At 41.1% G+C, this 17,443-nt stretch overlaps 1 protein-coding gene across 1 annotated transcript in view; it reads right to left on the bottom strand.

Moving 5' to 3' along the window:
- Positions 1-13,891, bottom strand: part of LOC126988411 (integrin alpha-PS3-like) — a 58,187-nt gene extending 44,296 nt beyond the window's left edge. The window contains exon 1 of the mRNA XM_050846469.1: positions 13,798-13,891. The gene's annotated coding sequence lies outside the window, so the exon portion shown is untranslated. The remainder of the gene's footprint in view (positions 1-13,797) is intronic.
- Positions 13,892-17,443: the final 3,552 nt, after the last annotated feature.

The following is a 17,443-nucleotide window of genomic DNA, read 5'->3' as shown; positions in this document are numbered from 1 at the left end:
CCACCTTACCTCACCATCCAAAGCTTTATCTAACCTCTTCTTGAATGTATCTATGGTATTGGCACCCACAACATGGCTCCCAAGCCTGTTCCATTCGTCCACCACTCTATTGGTGAATCAATTCTTGCCTATGTCTATGTTGAATTTGAATTTGTCTAACTTAAAACCATTGCTACGCGTCCTACCTGGCTCTTTTACTATCAAAATTTTATTGACGTCCCCTTTATTAAATTCCTTCATCCATTTATAGACTTCCATCAAGTCTCCTCGCAACCTTCGCCTTTCTAGAGTGTAGATTTAAATGCTTCAGCTTATCATCATAAGGCAAGATTCTCACCCCCTGAATCATCTTTTTCATCCTCCTCTGTACTGATTCTAACATCTTGATTTTCATTCTACATATAGTAGGGGGACCAGAACTGAACTACATAATCGAGATGAGGTCTAACTAGTGCTAAGGAAAGTTTGAGGATGACTTTTGCGCTCCTATTGCTTACGCTCCTTGAGATGAAACCAAGTACTTTGTTTGCCCGATTTTTAGCCTGAATGCATTGAGCCCTAGGACGGAGGTCAGCGCTCACTAGGACTCCTAAGTCTCTCTCATGCCCAGACCTGCTTAGAGGAGTGCCATTTAAGGAGTAATTGTGTGAGGGGTTATTCCTACCTACACACAGAATGCTACACTTCCTGACATTGAATTCCATCTGCCACTTCCCCGCCGAATCATAAAGTCTGTCAAGCTCATCCTGGAGAACGGTAGCGTCCCTGTCTAATTGGATTACTCTACCGATTTTGGTATCATCTGCGAACTTACTGACATCACTACTAATTCCTGCGTCCAAATCATTGATGTAAATTATAAAAAGCAGAGGTCCCAGCACCGACCCTTGTGGGACTCCACTCGTAACACTGCCCCATTCAGATTTTTTACCATTGATTTGCACTCACTGCTTCCTACCACTAAGCCACGCCCTGATCCAGTACAAAACTTTCCCTCCTACGCCGTAAGCCTGTAATTTTAGTAATAGCCGGTGATGGGGAACTTTGTCGAACGCTTTACTGAAATCTAGATACAATATGTCATAGTTTTCATCTCGGTCAACCGCCTCGATAACTTTAGTGTAGAAGGACAACAGGTTGGTAAGGCAAGACCTACCCTTTGTGAACCCATGCTGTGAATCATGAATTAAATTATGCTTCTCTAGATGGTCCCGAATGCTCTCGGCTATAGTTGACTCCAACATCTTTCCTACAACTGTTGTTAAGCTAATTGGACGATAATTTGAGGTGGCTGACTTGTCTCCCTTTTTGAAAATCGGCGTCACATTAGCTACTTTAATTTTAATGGGAACTGTCTTGCAAGACTGTTCCCATTAACTAGAAGGGTCTGGGTTTGTTCAACGCTCTAGTCAGTACGATATCTCCAACTTTAATTTTATTTTCCCAAGTAGATTGATATAGATTTCTACTATGTTCTCTCGTTCTCTCAAGCTAAGGAGATAACTCTCGTACCACATTTTTTTAAAGCTTTCTAACACTTCTTGCACTTCAAGAGTTTTTTTCTAAAGAGGGATGGCTCTGGTCACCGACCCACACTTGCTCATCCCCCCTCAATATGAGATACGAGTTCCCATGCAGTTTCAAAAAGGAGTTAGGTGTTATAAACTCAAAGCTTTCAGAACTGGATTGGTATGTCAAGGGTCTAGAATTTATGGCCAATTGGATTTAAAAAAAAAAAAATTACGTCGCGGCCTATTGCGCCGGTAGGCTTCTTCCCGGTGGGGCCTGATGGTCGGCCCAGCCCGTTCTGGCGTTAGCATCTCAAAATAAGTCAACTTGGCCCTTCCAACTTCCTTATACAAACAACTCTTGAGCACCCTTATTAACCTTTCCCAGGCAGAGCCTATCCATGCATAATAAAAGGGAATTTTTACATGCTTGATGTTAATTTTCTCGTTCTTCCAGAACTTTAGACTGAAGGGAGTTTTCTAAGATGTTGCCACCTTTTAATCTGTCCGCTGCGATTGGCACGGATTTGGCTTTCACTGGTAGCCTGGTAACATAGAGTCCCAGGTTTTTCTCTGCCTCTGTGGTGGATACTGGAGTGTTTCCCATGTGGTATTGGTATGCTGAATATTCCCTCCCAAGATACAGGACTTTACATTTTTCTTCATTGAGTTGTAGCAGACACTTTTTGTTCCATTCCGGTAGATTGGTGAGGTCTTCTGGTAGGAAATATGCAGTCAAGGGGTTAAGAAGGCTTTGGCATTATCACTATACAAGTAATGGGGAATAGAATAGATGTTACAAAATCTATGAAAGGCTAACATACTTTTTTTGCTGACATGTCAGGTAATAATTCAAAGTGAACAGCTATAATATTAAGACGAAGTGAATACCAAAACTTGAGTGACTGATCACTTATTTCATCCTTGACCCAGAAATGGCCAGTATAATCTACACCGACATGTTGAAAGGGTTTAATCAGGTTCATGTGATGCTTAGGCATATCTGTAAATATAGTGTATTTAAATGCCAAGGCATTGTACTTCTTACATACATTATAAAAGCTTAGTGTGCTCTTGACTGCCATTCTATCTTTAGAAATCCAGTGCCCTTGCTCCCTTATATAATTCAAGGTAGTTCCAATGCCTAAATGTTCCATCTTCTCATGACAGTCATTTATTATTAATGTAGTTAACCTGTGCTCCCTAGGGAGTAACACAGGATGATGTAAGTCATACTTGAAGTATTGACACTTACTAATCCTACCTCTCGATCTTATAATGCCTCTTTCATCTATAAATAAGTTGAGGTTAGATACCAGAGGAGGTATGTTTCTTTCATTTTCATTATTTGGATTATCTAAAAAATTCAGTTCGTTCTGGAAACACTCTGATTGAGCCACCTTTACCCAATACTCTAAGGCTTTCTTCTTAGGATCACAATCCTTGATTTTATTTAGAAATTTATATAGGTAAGCTGTGCACTTTAACAAGCCCTCAAAGGAAGAATATTTATTTATATTTATTACTCCTGTATTTACTTTAGGAGGTTGTGAGGTACAAGCAGTGCATATTTTGCCTTTTTGGGAAGGTGCTATGCTCAACAAAGGATATTGAGGCCACAGTTGGTCATCATTAATAAGCCACTGAGGTCCTTCTAACCAAAGCTTCATTTTATCTAAATATTTACTGTAAGATAACCCTTTGGTTATTAAATCTGCTGGGTTCTCTTCAGTGTGTACATAGTGGTATGCTACAGGTACCTTGAACTTCTTACTTAATTCAGACTTCAGGCCATCAGCTTCTAACACTCTATTTTTCAAGAATTTGGACTTTAGTATCCTTAGTCAGAAGCCAATTCAGCACTACCTGAGCATCCACACAGATATTTATAAATTGAATTTGGATGTGTTGATAAGCCTCTAAAATGGTAGGTAAGCATTTGAAGGCTAATATCACACCCATAAGCTCATGAGTGGGAATGCTGTGCTTATTTTTTTTTATTTAGTGGAGCTACTTATGATTCAGAGTGTAGGTATGTACTTCTACCCTCTCCATCCAAAACATAGGCAACAAAGCCATACGCTTCAGCAGAACTGTCACAAAAAATATGTAGTCCACATGAGTTTTGCTCATTTAGAGCTTGTCTAGGAAATGACACTTCCGACAGCATTTCTATGTCTACTTATTTTTTTCATTTCACTACAGATTTCTTCAGAAGGGGTTCGTCCCAACCTCCTTCTAATTTACATATTTTTCTCATTAATAAGTTTCCTCTTATTGTCACAGGAAGAGCAAAATTTAAAGCATCAAATATTTTTTATGTTTGAGAAAGGACTTTTCTTTTAGTGTTTGCTTCTGGATTTATTTTACATTGAGCTATGTTCAGGGAGTCCTGCTGAACATTACATCTGTACCCTAGCACCTTTTCTTCTTCGCTAGTATGTTCGACTAGTCTTCCATCACTAGCCATCTGGTCTCTCAGTTCAGTTAAATTGGAGTTCCAAGATCGTTAAGGTAAATCCGCCTGCCTTCATTGGCTCATAAGCCAGATGATACAATTCCTGCATTTCTTTAGTTTCATTTCCTGTTACTTCAGATTGTCCACATAAAATTATTGGCCAATACTTTGCTTATTTTGTCATCAGGAAATGAGCTCGCATGATGTTTCATTACATAATGCAATATGAATGGGGAAGAGGTGAACCCAAACACTGTAGGTGACTTATTTGTTTCCTCTTTTCCAAAAGAAACAAAACCTATTTTGGTCTACTTCCTTTTTTAATTTAATCATCAAAAAGGCTTGTTTTACATCACTAAGCATGACTAATTTGTTGGTACGAAAATGAAGTAATTGAAGAATGTTAGTCATGAAATCAGCTCCTGGGTATGCAGCTTTATTAAGAGAAGTAACTAACTCTTTGTTGGTTTTTAATGAACAATTGAACACAGGTCCTATTTTGGTTGTAACCTGTTCTTCAATTTTGATAACAGGTCTATGAAGGATCCAAATCTTTTGATTATACTGTGCAGGTTTTACTTCAATTTCCTGAATTATGCCATCAGCTAACTGTTGGTCAAACACAGCTTGATATTTTTCTAGTAACCCTTTTCTTTTTAAGTGGTCCAGAGTTCTGTCTAGCACGTTAAGGGCAACAAAATGATTAGATGGAACAGAATCTATTTTATCTGGATACCACGGCAACTCAACATTATAATGACCATCGTTGAAAGAAATCCCATCTTCAAACTTTTTTATTTGTTCTCTTTCAAGGGACACTAAATCTTGATCAGTGATTTTTATTCCCATGGACTCAAGGCTAAAAAGGTGTTCTAGTCCACTGTCCACTTCTCTGTCCTCTAGAAGGTGTTCTACTGGGTTGAAGTAGGATTTTATTGGGTCCAAAACGGCATTAACCATGGTTTAATTTTGTTGCATAAGTTCTTCTCATCGTTTTTTGTGAGGAGACGCATAACAAACTGGCTTTCTTCTGGACACAAAAAGTTAAATACATTGCTATGGGAGCTACTTTATCGTGCATAACTAGACATTTACCACCTAATCTATCTTGCAAGGACACTGATGTCATAGACTGCAGTATATCAATGCCTAACAACATATCTACTTACATGGTCTCATGGTTTTTAGCCTCATAGAAATGTTCATTTAACAAGATATGTTATTTTGTTTGAATTTATATATGACTGCTTTCCTCCCAGGAACGTAAAACTTAATGGCCAAGGTCTTGCCCACCAATAAGGGAGCAAAAGTGATACGATCGTCTAACTGGATCCCTGTAGACATTTGTTTAAAGCCTTTAGTTTCTGCATCAATATGGGTGCATACATCACAATCAAGAGAAAACAATTCCCTTACATCTGGACAAAGGTCTTGGGCAGCGGCTTCCGAAATGTAAGACCTTTGGCTTCCGGTATCAATAAGGCACCTAACTTTCTTACTCTTTTTGCCATTCTTTAAAGTTAAAGTCATTGTAGGTAGCAATTGGCAAGAGTCAAAACTTCTTTGTGCCAAGCACAAGCTTATATTAGTCTTAAATTGAGGCTTGGATATATATATATATATATATATATATATATATATATATATATATATATATATATATATATATATATATATATATATATATATATATATATATATATATATATATATTACATAAAAGGAGACAGTTCAAGGGCGTAATAAGAAAAATGGAAAAAAAAGCCCACTACTTACTGCTTCTGAATAGAGTGCAGAGGAGTGGCCAAAAAGAGAGGTCAATTTCGGGAGGAGAGGTGTCCTGATACCCTCCTCTTGAAAGAGTTCAAGTCGTAGGCAGGAAGACATACAGATGAAGGAAGATTGTTCCAGAGTTTACCAGCGTGAGGGATGAAAGAGTGAAGATGCTGGTTAACTCTTGCATAAGGGGTTTGGACAGTATAGGGATGAGCTTGATTAGAAAGTCGTGTGCAGCGGGGCCGCGGGAGGGGGGGAGGCATGCAGTTAGCAAGTTCAGAAGAGCAGTTAGCGTGAAAATATCGATAGAAGATAGAGAGGTAACATTGCGACGGAATTTAAGAGGAAGAAGACTATTAGTAAGAGGAGGAGAGCTGATGAGACGAAGAGCCTTAGACTCCACTCTGTTCAATAGAGCTGTGTGACTGAAGCCCCCCCACACGTGAGATGCATACTCCATACGAGGTCGGACAAGGCCCCTGTATATGGAAAACAATTGTGCGGGGGAGAAGAACAGGTGGAGACGATACAGAACGCCCAACCTCGAGGAAGCTGATTTAGTGAGAGACGAGATGTGACGTTTCCAGTTAAGATTTTGAGTTAGGGATAGACCGAGGATATTTAGTGTTGAAGATGGTGACAGCTGAGTGTTGTCCAGGAATAGGAGATATGTGTTTGGAAGATTGTGTCGAGTTGAAAAGTGGAAAAATTGAGTTTTTGAGGCACTGAAGGACACAAGGTTCCCTCTACCCCAATCGGAAATTATAGCAAGGTCTGCGATTAAGCGTTCTGCAGCCTCCAGTCTGGAGGTATGTACTTCCTGTTGGGATTGTCTTTTACTGAAAGAAGTTGAATAATGCAGAGTGGAATCGTCGGCGTATGAGTGGACAGGACAGTTTGCTATGGAAAGAAGATCATTGATGAATAACAGAAAGAGAGTGGGTGATAGGACAGAGCCCTGTGGAACACCACTGTTAATAGGTTTAGGGGAAGAACAGTGACCGTCTACCACGGCAGAGATAGAACAGCCGGAAACGAAATTGGAGATAAAGGAACAGAGAGAGGGAGAGAATCCGAAAGAGGGCAGTTTAGAAAGCAAAGACTTGTGCCAGACTCTATCGAAGGCTTTCGATATGTCTAGCGCAACAGAGAAAGTTTTACCGAAACAGCTAAGAGAGGATGACCAAGAGTCAGTTAAGAGAGCAAGAAGATCGCCAGTAGAACGCCCCTTGCGGAAAGTTAAGAAGTTAAGAAGAATTTACTTGTTGTCAAGGCCTCTACACAGGAAAAGAAGGCAACAGACATGAAGGATGGAGTCTCCCAGGCATTGAATGGTATTCAAATAACTGATTCAAGATTTACAAATAGAAGTAACATTGTCATGAACTTTGATAATGAGAACAAAAGGGATGAGGCTGCTCAAAAACTGGAGTCTGTTGAGCAAATTAATACCAAGAGTGTTGGAAAGATGAAACCAAAGATCATGATATGCGATGTGCATAAAGAGGAGACCAAGGAAAAAATAAAGGAGACCATCTTAGACCGCAATGAGTTCTTACACGCCATTGGGGGTGTTGAGGATAAGATTGAGCTGGTTTTTAGCAAGCCTGCGGCTGGCGGCACGATGCACTACATTTTGATGTGTGACCCAACTGTAAGAGAGCTGATTCACAAGAATCACGACAAGCTAAAATTAGAATGAGAGACAGATAATATGCAATTATATGCTATCACTGTCAGAGATATGGCTATCTTGAGGCCAACTGTACTGCCAAGACCAATGGAGATGCCCCAAATTGTTTCAAATGCGCTGGCAATCATAAATCACAGGAGTGCACCATGGCTGAGAAGAAATGCATAAATTGTGTGAGATACAAGAAGCCTGAAATCAACCACTCAGCGAATAACCAGTGTTGTGTAGTTCTCCAGACTGAAATTGAGAGAATTCGTAACATGACTGATCATGGGTATTAATCAGTGTCTGTACTCAAAGATAAATTGTGTGTGGTGAATGTTCAGTGTGCTGGAAATAATTGTTGAATATTTAATTGTGATACTATAATGAAATTAGTGGACATGACCGCTGAACTAGTTGTTATATGTGATATTATTCGTAAAAGAAATTAAGACACTCACTCACTCACTACAATGTTTGAGAATAAGTGCATCGAGGACTATTATTGAGGCTAACGTTGAAATTGTTGACGGCCCTCGTAGAGCGCTGCATCAGCGGCGGAGCAGGGCCTGAAACCTCATCAACGGTAACGGTAACGGAACCCATACTGGCGATCAGATAAAAGGTCAGAAGTGGAAAGGTGCTTTTGAATCTTCCGGTTAAGGATTGATTCAAAAACTTCAGATAGACAGGAAAGTAAAGCTATAGGGCGGTAGTTTGAGGGATTGGATCGGTCACCCTTCTTAGGCACAGGCTGTACGAAGGCGTACTTCCAGCAGGTAGATGTTGATAGGCAGAGACGAAAGAGTTTGACCAGGCAGGGTGTCAGCACGGAACCACAGTTTATAAGGACAATAGGAGGCACTCCATCAGCCTTCTGAGATTTGAGGCCAGAGAGGGCATAGAGAGCATCATTCTTAAGAATCTTAATAACAAGCATGAAGGAGTCAGAGGGGGGAGATAAGTAGGAGGAAAATGCCCAGAATCGTCCGAGGTGGAGTTCTTACAGAAAGTTTGAGCGAAGAGTTCAGCCTAAGAGATAGATGAGACGGCAGTGCTGCCGTCAGGTTTAAGGAGAGAAGGGAAAGTAGAAGAAGTAAAATTGGAAGAGATATATTTGGCTAGATGCCAGAAGTCACGGGAAGAATTAGAGAAAGCAAGATTTTGGCATTTTCTATTTAATGAAGGAGTTTTTGGTAAGTCGGAGAATAGATTTGGCACGATTCTATATATATATATATATATATATATATATATATATATATATATATATATATATATATATATATATATATATATATATATATATATATATATATATATATATATATATATATATATATATATATATATATATATATATATATATATATATATATATATATATATATATATATATATATATATATATATATATATATATATATATATATATATATATATATATATATATATATATATATATATATATATATATATATATATATATATATATATATATATATATATATATATATATATATATATATATATATATATATATATATATATATATATATATATATATATATATATATATATATATATATATATATCTATATATATATATATATATATATATATATATATATATATATATTCGCACTCCTACTAATCACGAACTTTACATTTCAGCCCGGAATCGTGCCAAATCTATTCTCCGACTTACCAAAACCTCTTTCATCAACAGAAAATGTCAACATCTTGCTTTTTCTGATTCTTCCCGTGACTTCTGGCACCTAGCCAAAAATATCTCCTCTAATTTCACTTCTTCCTCTTTCCCTCCTCTCCTTAACCCTGGCGGCAGCACTGCCGTCTCATCTGTCTCTAAGGCTGAACTCTTCACTCAAACTTTCTTTAAGAACTCCACCCTGGACGATTCTGGGCATATTCCTCATAATCATCCCCCCTCTGACTCCTTTATGCTTGTTATTAAGATTCTTCATAATGATGTTTTATATGCCTTAACTCTCAGAAGGCTTATGGACCTGATGGAGTGCCTCCTATTGTCCTTAAAAACTGTGCTTCCGTGCTGACACCCTGCCGGGTCAAACTCTTTCGTCTCTGCCTATCAACATCTACCTTTCCCTCCTGCTGGAAGTATGCCTTTGTACAGCCTGTGCCTAAGAAAGGTGACCGCTCCAATCCCTCAAACTACCGCCCTATAGCTTTACTTTCTTGTCTATCTAAAGCTCTTGAATCAATCCTTAACCGGAAGATTCAAAAACACTTTTCCACTTCTAACCTTCTATCTGATCGCCAGTATGGGTTCCGCAAGGGGCGTTCTACTGGCGATCTTCTTGCTCTCTTAACTGACTCTTGGTCATCCTCTCTTAGCCGTTTCGATGAAACTTTCTCAGTTGCGCTAGACATATCGAAAGCCTTTGATAGAGTCTGGTACAAGTCTTTGCTTTCTAAACTGCCTTTTTTTCGGATTCTATCCCTCTCCCTGTTCCTTTATCGCCAGTTTCCTTTCCGGCCGTTCTATCTCTGCGGTGGTAGACGGTCACTGTTCTTCCCCTAAACCTATCAACACTGGTGTTCCACAGGGCTCTGTCCTATCACCCACTCTCTTCCTGTTATTCATCATTTATCTTTCCATAACAAACTGTCCTGTCCACTCATACGCCGACGACTTCACTTTGCATTATTCAACTTCTTTCAATAGAAGGCCATCCCAACAGGAAGTACACGACTCCAGACTGGAGGCTGCAGAACGCTTAACCTCAGACCTTGCTATCATCCCCTATTCTTCGACAACACTCAGCTGTCACCTTCTTCAACACTAGATATACTCGGTCTATCCTCAACTGAAAATCTCAACTGGAAACTTCATATCTCCTCTCTCTCTAAATCAGCTTCCTCGAGGCTGGGCGTTCTGTATCGTCTCCGCCAGTTCTTCTCCCCCGCACAGTTGCTATCCATATACAGGGGCCTTGTCCGCCCTCGTATGGAGTATGCATCTCACGTGTGGGGGGGCTCCACTCACACAGCTTTTCTGGACAGAGTGGAGTCTAAAGGGGCTCTCACACATTCCCGGTCCCGGTCCCGATCGTCCCCGATGACTCCCGATAAGCCGGTCGCCGGTCGACCGGCTGTAAGATCGGGGATTGTCGGCGGCAGACCGCCGGTCTACCGCCGATCGACCCTGAGGAACGTAGACGCAGCCGACCACCGCCGGTCAACTTTAAAATTTTCAAAGATATCGGCGATGCGCCCGGTCGACCGGCGGTCTACCGGCGGTCAACCGCCGACAACCCACGGCAGACCAGTGGCAGACCGGCGGTAGACCGGCGGTAGACCGCGAGTGAACACCTGTGTCTGACCTGGGGATTAGGAAGGAGGAAAACGAGGGGGAACAGGTAGGAGCGAGGGATTACCGCGAGGGATTACCGCCGGCATACCGGCGGTAAGCCGCCGGTCTACCGCAGGCAAACCGGCGGTAAGCCGCCGGTCCCGGGATTATTGCCTATTTTGTCGGCGGTCAGGCCCCGATCGGCTTATCGGGAGTCATCGGGGACGATCGGGAACGGGACCGGGAATGTGTGAGAGCCCGTTAAGGCTCTCCCTCTCATCAGCTCTCCTCCTCCTACTGATAGTCTTCTACCTCTTAAATTCCGTCGCGATGTTGCCTCTCTTTCTATCTTCTATCGCTATTTTCACGCTGACTGCTCTTCTGAACTTGCTAACTGCATGCCTCCCCCCTTCCCGCGGCCCCGCTGCACACGACTTTCTACTCATGCTCATCCCTATACTGTCCAAACCCCTTATCCAAGAGTTAACCAGCATCTTCACTCTTTCATCCCTCACGCTGGTAAACTCTGGAACAGTCTTCCTTCATCTGTATTTTCTCCTGCCTACGACTTGAACTCTTTCAAGAGGAGGGTATCAGGACACCTCTCCTCCCGAAATTGACCTCTCTTTCGGCCACCTCTTTGGACTCTTTTTGTGAGCAGCGAGTAGCGGGCTTTTTTTTCAATATTGTTTCCTTTTTTTGTGCCCTTGAGCTGTCTCCTTTGTTGTAAAGTATACATATATATATATATATATATATATATATATATATATATATATATATATATATATATATATATATATATATATATATATATATATATATATATATATATATATATATATATATATATATATATATATATATATATATACATATATATATATATATATATATATATATATAGCTGGGCGTTATCGCTATAAGTTATCGCGATACTTTATCGCTGATAACAAAATCGGGTTATCGGCCATCCGCTACTTATTTAAATATATATATCGGTATCTTCGTTAGTTGTGTAACCAAACTAGCGATAATCGCTACTTTTTTCCGCCTCTCAGAAAAAAGAAAAAAAAAATCTCCTCCCTACTGCGCATGCGTGGCCCGGGCGCCCGGTGTTGTATGAGAAAAACTTCGGGGTATGAAATATCTTCGGTGAAGAGATTTCATACTTAAATCATCAACATTAAAACACTAAGTTATGTTTTATGTTAGACTCAAAAGTCAATATATCAAAGAGAAAAATCATTTAACTTTGCCCCCAAAATGATTATTCACTGCCTCAAATTTGATATTTCATATTCGTTTTTGAGCATGCCATGGTATTGACTATTGAAGGCACCCGGTGTTGTGTTATTTGGTGTCCCATCGTCAAAAGCTGGGGCTTTTGTTTACAAACACTGGTCTATCGTGAACTGCGCATGTCCAGACCAGTAAGCGAAGCCCTTTACAGCCTCACAAAGCTTTTTAACACATTATGAGTCGCTGGAAGGCTGAATCAGACATACAGTACCACCATCCTCGCTGTTTCTAGAACGACACTCTGTACATATAAATACAACTCGTACAGAGTGTCGTTCTAGAAACAGCGGGGATGGTGGTAGTGGTACTGTATGTCTGATTCAGCCTTCCAGCAACTCTTAATTACGGTTAAAAAGCTTTGTGAGACTATACAGGTCTACGCTTGCTGGTCTGAGCATGCGCAGTTCACGAGAGACCATTGTTTGTAAAAAATAGCACCAGCTTTTGACGGTTGGGACGCCAAATAACACAACACCGGTTCAGGCGTTTCTAGTATTACCGTCCGTAGGTACGTGTCAACGTGTGGTTTTCGGGTTTTGTAAGTTTTCTAAAATACAGATAATGAAAATTTGAATTCATCTATGTTTTTTTTATTTGAAATATCAATATAGTATCGTTTTCGCCTATCGGACTTTTCACTAGCAAGTATCGGAATTGTGGATTTATATCGGGTATCGGTTATCGGTTATCGCCTATATTTGTGTTTCCAGTTAACGAATATCGGTTATCACCGATAAGGTTTTCCATTATCAGTTATCGGTAAGGTTTTCTGTTATCGCGCCCAGCCATGCTTATATATATATATATATATATATATATATATATATATATATATATATATATATATATATATATATATATATATATATATCGTGACGGCGCCTTGTTCAGGACGACGCGAGTTCAATCCCCGCCCGGTGCCACCAAGCTGGGATTTTTCAGCCGCCGCCGAGTGGCTTAAAACTACCAACATGATGTCCTGAAGACCACCTATCAACCCGGACTCTAGATTCTAGGATTGAAGATGAGCTCCGGGAGGGCAGCATGAGCTAATGCAAGATGGCGCCACTATAAACACTGGCCTGCGCCACAACGGGCTGGGCCATACCATCAGGCCCATCCAAAAAGAAACTTACCGGCCCCACAGGCGAATATGTAATATATATATATATATATATATATATATATATATATATATATATATATATATATATATATATATATATATATACTCTGTGCCACTTTATCATTTTTCGTGGAAAGCATTACAACCTAGCAGTGGTAGTATATATTCGTTGGCTGGCACTGACTGTGATAGTTCATTGCCATGGTCATCAAGAAACACTCATCTTGTCCCTTCTCCCACGAAAATAAAACTGAAACGGTTTCCGGTGTATAACAGCTCTCATCACGTCAATGAGAGCATAATATGAAAAGTCATATCCATCGGGTCGGGTGGGAGCCGTTATGACATATGCAACAGACTTAGACTGAATGTAAGTCATGTCATCTAATGAGAAAAGCAATTTTTGTCTCCTCTTGTAATGTTTCTGGTAGATTAAGTATGTCAAGGTTAGACCTGGAATGTTTTAGCTATCTCTGTCTGTGTTGTGAAATTAGGCATTAGTGATTATTTTCCTGATTATTGTAGCATCTTTTTTTTTCCCTCATAAAAATACAGATAATCCATTTGTTACTATTACCAATTAATGTAGCTACCTTTCTCGTAAACTTATTCACTTACTTCTCTGAGACGACGAGGACCCTTTCTCCCGAGCGTGTGAGCACCAACTGGAGGGAGACGGGCGTCATCCGGTGTGGCGGACTCAGGGTTAAGGACAAAGATTATAGAAGAAAGACAGGAAAGCTCACCGGAACTCTGTGAGCAGCTGGCGTCGGCTCGCTAGATGGCACTGGTGTAATATCGACACCCAGGACCAAGACCAAGACCCCAAGATCTCGGGTAGGGTATACTTATAGCCTCTTCCATTTAGCGTAACCCGTTTCTGGGTCATGATCTGTAGAGTCCCTTGATAGATAGAGTCCCGACAGCCTAAGATTTGGACGCCATTATTGGCCCTGTCTTCGCCGCGAGACCGTGTGCTAGTGTTTGAAAAGCGCGGCGAAAACACAGGGCCAATAATGGCGTCCAAATCTTAGGTTGTCGGGACTCTATGAGGGACTCTACAGATCACGACCCAGAAACGAGTTACGCTAAATGGAAGCGGCTATTATAGCGTCTTCCATTAGACACAAAACCCAGAACCAGGTTCGGGTTTAAACCCAGACCCAGGTCCGCGTTTTCGCGCCGTAAATGGAACGCATTTAGGCGGATAAGTAAACAAACCTTCTTCTTCTTCTTCTTTTGACCTGTATCGCTCCTTAGGTCCTCCTCCTCTCGGGCGTCTCTTCTGTTTATTCACACACTTTTCCTTTCACTTGTGCTGTGTAGCTTAATTTTTCTTCACTGCAATACACCATCACACTTTACTTTTCAGTTTGTTGCTGGAATAACTTACTGACATTGCTTATCCGTGCACTTATTCAAGCATTTGAGCCCTTTTTTCCCAGCACTGCATCTCCATCCAACACGTACCGTGCGATGGCCCCGTTGTCCTCCTCTAGCCTCTTAGCCCACTCCTCCCTGGTGCTACTAATAACTCCCCTCTCATAGTTGCTGCATTCTACTATTAGGTGTTCCACTGATTCTTTCTCTCCTGTCCTACAGCTACAGTTCTGGTTTCCCCTTGTCCCTGTTCCTGCCATTTAGCTGCGGGGTTCTCGTTCTTGCTTTAAACATCAGCCTGCTCCCCCAGTCTCCTACATGCCAGTCTACTCCCTCTAGCTTCTGTGTCCTGCTGTACCATCTTAATGTCGACTCTTTTACTCTAAAATTCATAGGCCCAGCCTAGGCAGATGGCACACCACCTGTTCATCTTCCCTATCAGGCTGATGGATAAATGGGTTTTCCGGGAAAGCAAACTCTTTTAACTTAGACATTAGATACTTGCCTGTGTCCCAGGGTAATAGGTTCTCACTTGACGCAGGTTTAAGGGCCAGAGACAAATAAGCGCTGATGAACAACACACTTGTGAGACCAACACTATAGCATGCTGCCCCACGGTGTGGGATCCTTACACACACACACACACACACACACACACACACACACACACACACTCTCACAAACATTTATAAGTTAGCACTAATCAACACCAAGGTGGCTCGGTTCATTATAAACAATGAACTTGAACAACAGGCATCACAACAGATCAAACAGATTAATATGTAACCTCTTCACATGTGCAGACAAGCACACACTTAAAATTCTGTACAAGATCACATACACTTACATTGACATTGACCCACACACATACTTACAGGACGCAAACAGTCAGCGTACTTGCAACACACTCAGCCAAAAATACCAAACATATCACACTAACACTGACGCATGTACAGACTCATACTTTCCACGCGCCACACGTGACTGGAACAGCCTCCCCCTACAGACTGCGGTACAATAGACTCATTCAGAAAACAAATACACACTCACTTGTCACAACACACCAAGACTAACTAGTAGTACACCTATTCACTTCCCTTCCCTACACACTCGGCACCCCAGTTCCCCAAGCAGCCAACACAAATATCCGTGTTATGCACCTGTTTTTTTTTTTTTTTTTTTTTTTTTACGTCTTGGCCTATTGCGCCGGTAGGCTTCTTCCCGGTGGATCCTGATAGTCGGTCCAAGGCTTCTTCCCGGTGGGGCCTGATGGTCGGCCCAGCCTGTTCTGGCGCAGGCGAGTGTTTATAGTGGTGCCATCTTGCATTGGCTCATGCTGCCCTCCCGGAGCTCATCTTTAATCCTAGAATCTAGAGTCCGGGTTGATGGGTGGTCTTCTGGACAGCATGTGGGTAGTTTTAAGCCACTCGGCGGCGGCTGAAAAATCCCAGCTTGGTGGCACCGGTCGGGGATTGAACTCGCGTCCTCCTGAACGCGGGGCCGTCTCGCTATCTGTTCACCCACCGCCTCCCCTGGTGCCCTGTGCATTACTTGTCAAGATCAAGACAACACACAGCTTATCAAATGCCTCCAACTTTACTTAATGATAACACTGCTGAACTATAACTCCCTCATTCACTCAGCACAAATAGGGTCATGAAAATTAAGATCAATTCTATCCCCCGGCATAAGAAAATAAAGCAAAACAACTGTACAAAAGCATTTATTTAACTAATAAAAACACTGAGCACAATTAACAACAGGTATAAAAATTGTTTTTTTTTCTTATTACACAGATTAATCAAGAAAGAAACTGAATTTCAAGACATTGCTGGGTTCCCAGGTGTGATTGGGGACATTGATGGAACACGTTGACTCGAAATAAGAAATACATGAAACTATTAATAATGATTATCATAACTGGGTACATGTTAACTTTACAGTTTTGACTCACTCTAAGATTAGAAGAAACTAATAATGACACCTACAGAGTTTGTGGCTTGAGCAAGTTGATAAATCCTGCCAGGAGGTACTCAGGATGAAAGGGGGCCCTGCATGGAGACTTGTCCGGAGAGACCCTCGGACTTGGCGTTGTAGGGTGGGTGAGGCGACGCGCCCCCCAGCGTATGGCACCTTTGATAGATGACTGTATATTGATAATCCAAATTGGATACTTTCTACAACAATTGGAATACTATTCATGACTTCAAATTATACCTCGGCAACAAAAATATGATGGAATATAATTTTAAGCATAACTCGTCATTTAGGAAACTTAACATATTTGGACCTATAGCCGCATAATTAGTTATCTTGTACTTATCTTGAGCCCGTGACCAGCGTGACGGGAGAGCCACTCCTTACCGAGTCGGCCAACGAGGTACCCCACTCGCCAAGTGGGTTATGGGAGGCTCCCTTGTCAGGCCTAGTTGCCGCACTACAATCTAAGGCAACTGAACCTTACTTGCTGGATAGCAATCTACTGCTGCTAGATTAGCAATTGATTACCATTTCAATATAATATTGAATTGTTACTGCTTCACTCATTTATAACCTAACTGGTATTTTTTTGTGATATCAGTGACCCAAATAACACAATAAAGTCACTGAAACAAACGATTCATCCTTACATTATGCATAAATAGGGGTTACCAATGATGATGAAAATTGACTAGCAGCCTACCCATGGTTATAATAATGATGAATAGTAAATCAACATGTATCGGCAATAAGCACGTCAGTCAATGTAAGGTAAAGGTAAAGTTGGGGGCATACGCTATAGGAGCGCGTGGCCTCGGTGCACATCTCCGTCGCATTGGCCATTGAGCCTGTGGTGGGAGGGAGCCCATTACCCCGGGACACAGGGCCAGTGTGACATCCGGGT

The sequence above is a fragment of the Eriocheir sinensis genome, chromosome 69 (assembly GCF_024679095.1).
Source record: "Eriocheir sinensis breed Jianghai 21 chromosome 69, ASM2467909v1, whole genome shotgun sequence".
Taxonomy (NCBI): Eukaryota; Metazoa; Arthropoda; class Malacostraca; order Decapoda; family Varunidae; genus Eriocheir; species Eriocheir sinensis.
The sequence above is the reverse complement of the archived record's forward strand: the minus strand, read 5'-3'. Positions and strand labels throughout refer to the sequence as shown.